We start from the raw sequence: 7369 nt of genomic DNA, 5'->3' as shown, positions 1-7369 counted from the left end.
AATATCTTCTTAAGCTTTTGAGAGTCCGGTAACTTTTCTGCATCTTTTTCACTCTATTGGCTTAAATTTAAATTAGAGGATAATTCCATAGTAAGAAATGTGGGCTTTGGATGATAGCATACGAGCTGCCAGCAGAAAGGAAGCACTCAGAACTGGGCTCAGCGTGGATGCAGGGCTGGAGCTCCGCCCCCCACCCCCCTCCAGCCACTACTCTGCCCCATTTCAGAAGCAGAGGTGTCACACATTGGAACTCCACACGGTGGCCCAGAAGAAGAATGTGGTGGCCTCACATTCCCTCCCAGCCTTTCCTACCAGGTTGCCAGGGGCAACACTCCGCCCTGCTGATGCGCACAAGGGAGGAAGGCGGGGCTCCCACGTGTGGCCTCACAGCCACTGAGCTACCCCTGGGGGTGCAGAGGGGGTTAAGGAGGGGCTCCTGAGTGTGGGCTGGGGAAGGGGGGAAAGACTGAACACTCCAGGTTCATTCTCTGCTCAAGGGTCACTTTCTGTTTGGAGCCCGTGGCCGTGCCCTGGAATTCTGATGTAGGCTATTGATGCCCATGGAAACGGCGCTGCGGAGTCCTGGCCTGGGGCCACCGTGTGAGCTCCACTCTCACCAGGAAGGAGCCAGCTCGGGAGCTTCCTGGTGGTCCGAGTTCCAACCCAAGCGTCCCTTTTGTTTCCCAAATGGCGTGTCTCCCAAGCTCTGGGAAACGAATACAAGCAATGTTCAATGAGAAATGATCATGAGGTCTGTAGGGACCCCACACTTTGACTCAAAGCCTGGCCTAAGCTTGGTGTCAAGATCCTTTGGCTCCTTTTGGAGAAGAGCTGGGCTGACATCAGGCGATGGGACTGCCGGAAGCTTGGCCTTCTCATTGGCTGTGTGTGTTTAGGACTCCTGGGCTTGCTTCTCTGTCCTCTTCTCACCTCCCCAGCCCCCATGATAGCAGCTACCTCTGGCAAGGGGAGGGAGCAGGACTGGGATGGAAGAAGGCCATCTTTATTTCCAATGTACCATTTCTTCAGTAAAATTAAAGAACTTTGCAAACCTTTTAAGACAAAATAATAATGTGGTATTGTGGGGCGTGATTTAACTTCTCTCTATTCTTCTGGCTCTTTAAACTTAATACAGTACTTCAAATGTTAACAGTGGTGACATTTGTAGTGATACCTTATTTCTCCTTTATATGTTTCTCATATTTCTTCCAAGGATCACAGCTTTCTTTTCCAATGGGAGAAAATCTTCCTGAAGCGTGTGCTAAGTAATTGTTTGCACAAGGCACTAGTGCTCTGCGGACAGCTGTTTGCACAGCTAGCCGTGACTTATAAAGAGATGACACTGGAGGGCTCCAAGTGTAGGCGGAGTCACTCGGGGAGCGGAATGAAAACATTTAACCCCATAGCACAGAGTGAGACTGTAACGTGCTGAGCTCCGACTAGGTCAGAGATGAGCACGGAAGTGCATCAGGGGCGGGCACCGTATTCAGCTTGCACTTCAGTGAGAAAGTCCATTAGGCAAAGGGAGGTTCTAAGACCTTCGGGGAGGAAGCAGAACATCGACACTGAGCAGAGAAAGAAACCATTCCCAGGACAGGCAGGAAAGGAGGCCTTCAGGAGCTATCAACAGCAGATGGACAATCCAAGAAGCTGAGAATCGGATTAAATTGGAACAGGGGTTCTTTGCTTAATGACTAAGGCTCCAATCATCTGCCCAGTTAGGAGCCTGAAGGGTTGTGGCAAAGCTTCATGGTTTGGTTTTGTATCCTGTGTATAAGAATACCTAAGTCGTGGGATGCCTGGTGGCTCAGCTGGTCAAAAGTCTGCCTTCAGTCTGCTTCTCTCTCTCTCTCCCTAATAAATAAACAAAATCTTAAAAAACAATATGTAAGTTGTGTACAGGAAAATCCATGTAGTTCATTAGATCTCAGAGTGTAAGTTCACTCTCAGCCAATACTTTTTTTTTACTTTAAGACAGTCTCAAGTTATGGAATCTGGCCAGATATTGTTAGAGGTTTTGACTTCCCCTGTTGAATTTCAGCTTCTAAGAATGAATAAAGCCAATTAGTCCTGCCTTCCTGACCAAAAGAATGATGCTTTGATAAAGCTTTTTCTCCTAGCTGTGGTCCATATTATAAGAAGGTCCTGTATACATTAAAGGAAGGTTATATAAGAACTCTCAGTATTCTTTTTGCCATTATTTTGTCAATCTAAAATTATTTCAAAATAAAAAGATTTTTATAAAAATTAAAACAACAATGACCAATAACAACAAAACACAAAAGGGTCTGGTATACTTTCTTGGTCCCCCAATCTACAGATACAGACTGAGCACAAATTGTATATACCATAGTGTCTGGGTCAGACACTATGATAACATAATGATTAAAACAGATACAACCTCTGCCATCTTGGAGGCATTTCCTAAATGTACACTGTTGTTCTTTTCTTTATAAACATTCTACCTGGTCTGCACCTAAGAATGCAAAAAAAACTTCACATTGTTGAAAACAAAATCTCTTCTCCATTAAAATTTATTTTTAGGTGAAACTGATTAACACATGTTGTGATGGTTAATTTTATATATAAATTCCCTAGGCCATGGTGCCCAGATATTTGGTCAAATGTATTCTGTATGTTTCTGTGGTGTTTTTTGGATGAGATTAGTGTTGAAATCAGTGGATTTAGAATAAAGCAGATTACCCTGCTTTAAAAGTGGGTGGGCCTCATCCAATCACTTGAAGGTCTTAATTGAACAAAGACCTCCCCTGAGCAAGAAAGAATTCTGTCAACAGATGGTGGACTTTGGACTTGAACTGAAATATTGGCTCCTCCCTGTACTTCTAGCCATCGGGCCTACCCTGAAAATTTTGGATTTTTACCTAAACACTAGTGTGAGCCAATTCCTCAAAATAATTCTCTCTCTCTCCCTCTCATATACATACTACCCATCTCCTTTTAATTCTGTTTCTCTGGAGAACCCGGATACACATGCACACCCATAAAACCTCAGGTAACACCCACTAAACGCAGTGAGATGTCAAGGGCAATGGGAATGGGAGAGGATCCACAGCTGCCAAGCTTCCCATTGTCAGTGGAAACAAGTGGGTTTTAGTGGCAGAAGCTGAAAAGATTCTTAGAAATAATGTAGATTCATGGCATTCAAACTCCTGTTTTCTGAATGAGATCTTACACAAAATTCCAATATATCAAAATGGGGTAAAGGAACGCCCTCATTTCAGCTGCCTCATTCTCCTTCACACTCCTTTCCAAGGCACCCCTGAAGGCATATCTCCTGAACTTGAATGTTCATTGTTTATAAACAGGATTAATATATGTGCTTCCCAATAACGCATTCTTGCATGACCCCCAGTTATCTTTTTTGTTGTAGTGTTCCTTGAGTCTGCGCCAATATTCTTGAGGATGTAAATTCTTTATGCTCATAACTCTTGAACGATTATAATAAAACAGATTTATAAATTCAATAAAAACATTACTACCAAACCAATACAATTTAACTTCATAATACTAATTTGATTTGCCAAATGATACTGTTTTGCTCAAACTAAATTGCTACTGATGATATGAATATGATAATGGCAACCATGGAGAGTTGTGTGTTTGTGTGTTTGCGTGTGTGTGTGTGTGTCACATGACCCCTTCTTTCCTTAGTTAATATCAGGTCCCATGATATCATCTGGTCTTCACTCAATGTGAATCTTCTTGAGACCTTGTCAGTTCTTTTCTGGGTATCCCATGAAGAGTAAAGCAGTATGGCCTGATGTCAAAGAGGAGATAAGTGTGACCAGACCCTCGGGCTCTGGTGGTGGGTAGCAGTCCTTGGTTATAAGGGCACAGCCAAGGGATTCAGTTAAAAGCTTATATGAGTTTTTAATCAATGTGAAAAACTAACAGAAAAGGATAATAGTGAGTTTAAGTGAGTGTGTGTGGATGTTCTTGTCACATTCTTGTGACTTTTCTCTAGGTTTTTTTTTTTTAAGTGAAAAAGCTGAGGAACAAAGAACTTTTCATAGAAAACCCACAGCTTCCAAGAGTATGTCCCTACCCCCCCCCCCCCCAGTGTGAGAAACATCTATCTATGTCAACCTTTATTTTATACATTGGAAAATTGAGGCCCAGAGAGCAGAAATGACTTGTGGGGATATTCCAGACTGAACAGTAGAGAATCAAGAATTGAATCTCAGTCTCCTGCCCAGAGTGACAATGAATTGTAGGACCCTCCAGGTCTCAGAGGGTTCTATCCTGGTGAAGAGACAGGAGAATTTCACAATAGAACTATGTTTCCAGGGGGTGCCTGGGTGACTCAGTTAGTTGGGCTTCTGCCCTCAGCTCAGGTTGTGATCCTGGGGTCCTGGGATCAAGCCCCACATCAGGATCCTCGTTCAGCGTGGAATCTGCTTCTCTCTCTCCTTCTGCCCCTCCTCTTCACTTGTGGTCTCTCTCTCATACTCTCTTTCTCTCAAATAAATAAATAAACCTTAAAAAAAAAAAAAACAAAAAACAAGCAAACTGTGATTTCCAGAGTGTCACAAGCTGGCCTGTGAGAAGATACCAGCCTGTAAACCCCACAGACATCACGAACATAAGCAAGAGTCCAGCACGTATGGAGAAGGAGCTAAAACTTTTCTCTGTCATAAAGCATCTCATTCTTAAACAAGAGAGAAAAAAAATCTCTTTGTTCTTACACTCCAGGGACCGCTAAATATTCTTCCACTCTATACCACCTGTGGTGGGGCAGGGACGGGGGACGTGACCTGGGGCCATGCCCACACCTGCCCTCACCTTCTGTGCTCTAAGTCCTGCCTCCAGTCCTGCACTTCCACTTTTCATCAGTAAAAAGAGATCATATAAAGCTCAGGGAAAGAAGCAAAAATGACTCTCTATAAAAGCCCTTTGAAAGTGAGAACGTGAAATAAAACACCGAGTGTTTTAGGAAATGCTCCTCATTTAGACCATCATCTTCTCCAAGGGACCAGAATCGGATCCCAGGGTTAAACAGCTGAACCGACTGAAAGACACAACGACTGCCAAGAGGGCTGAAATGACCAAGGAGTTGAGAAGAAGTTGCGAAGGGCTTGAGCAAGTAGCATGGTCTCTAATGTACTAAGAGGGTCAAGTTCATGCAAAAAGTCGGTGGAAAAGTCACGTTATGTTTAACGTGAAACACAGACACTATAGGTATTCATCAGAGGAAATTACACGCAGAGAGGGCTTTATTCCCCCTACTGAAAATATACAGAACTGCAAATATGTGACCAGAGTGAACTATCCTTTGGTTTTCAATAAACATTCAACAACCTCTGTAAGCTATAATCTACTTCTTAAGTCTATACTTGCAATTAAGTTGGGGATAAATGCATTTGACCACAAACCTTAGAAGTTGCACAATGTTTTCCACAAATGTTAGGTTCACGGTTCATTAGAAGGAGCCTAGATCCTGGTCCAGGGTGCCAGCTAGCATTCTGGTGCCTTTGGGAGAGTCTGATGGTGGGAAATAAAAGTCTGTAAGCTGTCTGTGCAACTGGGAAACAAAAGTTTATAAGTCGCCTGGGCAGCTCTGCTCATTGTTCAGATCTCACCTCCCTTTGGAACATAAAACAAAGCAGCATGGGCTCCTGCAGTCAGGGGTCAAAAGGCTTGAAATGCTTCTCACTGGAATGGCTGAATTGGCCAAGAAGGTGGTTTCTGGAGAAAGGTGCTTCTTTTACATTTGCTGTTACCTGCGAGTGTTTCACTGCACCCATTCCTCATCCCCAGCCACCCCCGGGTGATACAACCCTGTTCTGTGGTTGTATCCACCAACCGCCTGCTCCCAATGCACTTTCCAGCCCAGATCTTCTGGATCTATCTCTGCCATGGACATATTGGACAGCTCCACTTGGAGTCCCATGGGTATCTCAGGCCCACATTCCAAGCAGAGCTCAGCAACTTCCCAGCCCTCACGCCTGCCCCTTCTGGATTGCCGTCTCACTGGAAGGCAGCGTTAGATACCTGAGAGTCATTCTTGACTCCTCCTGACATTCTCATAAATATTTCTTGACTCATCCCTCTTCTCTGCCCACCGCTAGCTGTTTCATCTCCACTTCCCACGCTTCTGCGCCATCGCAACTTGGTGCTTGTGCCTTGAATTAATTCTCCTTGCCTCTATCTTTCAGTCTCCATGGCCCACAGGAATGGATTCAAGTTCTTCAGCACAGCAATGAAGGTCTTTCAAATCCTGGTCGCTTCTATCTCACCAAGGCCAGAAAGTTGGCATCGGCCCGCTTGGTGCACTGTTTCCAGACCTCATGCTTCTTTCGTGCTTCCCCTCATACCTGACATGTTCTTGTCCAACTTGACTTCCTTACTCTGTCTGGCTAACTTCTCCCTCTTCCTGAAGATGTGGTTCTGGGGCCTGCTCTTCCCGGAAGTGATTCCTGCCTGACTTTGTAGGGTTGGGCCTGGACCCTCTGCCGATCCTCAGCTTCCACACGAGGCCTCTGCTGTCTCATGTATTATAATGGTCATCTGCGAGCTCCAAAATCAGCAGACACTTGGAGTCCTCAGCTTTCAACAAAAGCGCTTAAGAAAAGTTTGGTGGTTGAATGAATAAATGATTTCAGTTTACTTCTCTACTCCTAAAGGAACTATTTCCAAAAGAAATATCCACACTATTGATACACCCATCCCTAACAGGGGGCACATTGGAGACTCCTTTAGTGAAGGTGATCTCAAAGCTCTACTACTTGCAACAGGTAGACAGTAGTCCTGGAAAGCTGGATGGTTGATGTTAGAAGCAACAGAGCTGAATGACAGTGTACTGAAGGTCTGGAAAGACTCAAGAAATGGGGCTGTAACCATGGTTCCTTAGTCCTGAGAACAGAACTCCCTTCTGGGCCTCCGTCTCTGAAGGAGAGCCTTGACTTAGATCAACTCTAGATTCTCTTCCGCTTTCAAGAAGTATCATCAGCCAAGACAAAGTGGCTTTGCCCAAGGATTAAAAAGTGATGAATGGTGAGAAGTGGAGAGACCCGGGTGCTGTGGACACCCACACTGTGACACTGTAATGTGGTATTCCATTTCCCAGAGCAATGGGAGACATTTTTGCTTGCTCTAACTGGGGGACCGGGCCGAGGGGATGCTACTAGCATATAGTGGGCAGAAGCCAGGGATGCTGGTAAACATTTACCATGCACAGGACGGGCTTACACAGGTAAGACTTATCTGGTCCCAAATATCAGTGCCAAGGTGGACAAACCCTGTCTAGGACGTTAGCCTTCACCTTGGCCTCCTAATCTACCCATAGGCCCATGGCTCCAGTACAGTGGTTCCATACACAACAGATAAGCAAACACACCTGTGTCTGACA

This window comes from Mustela erminea, chromosome 21 (assembly GCF_009829155.1).
Source record: "Mustela erminea isolate mMusErm1 chromosome 21, mMusErm1.Pri, whole genome shotgun sequence".
Lineage (NCBI taxonomy): Eukaryota > Metazoa > Chordata > Mammalia > Carnivora > Mustelidae > Mustela > Mustela erminea.
The sequence above is the reverse complement of the archived record's forward strand: the minus strand, read 5'-3'. Positions refer to the sequence as shown.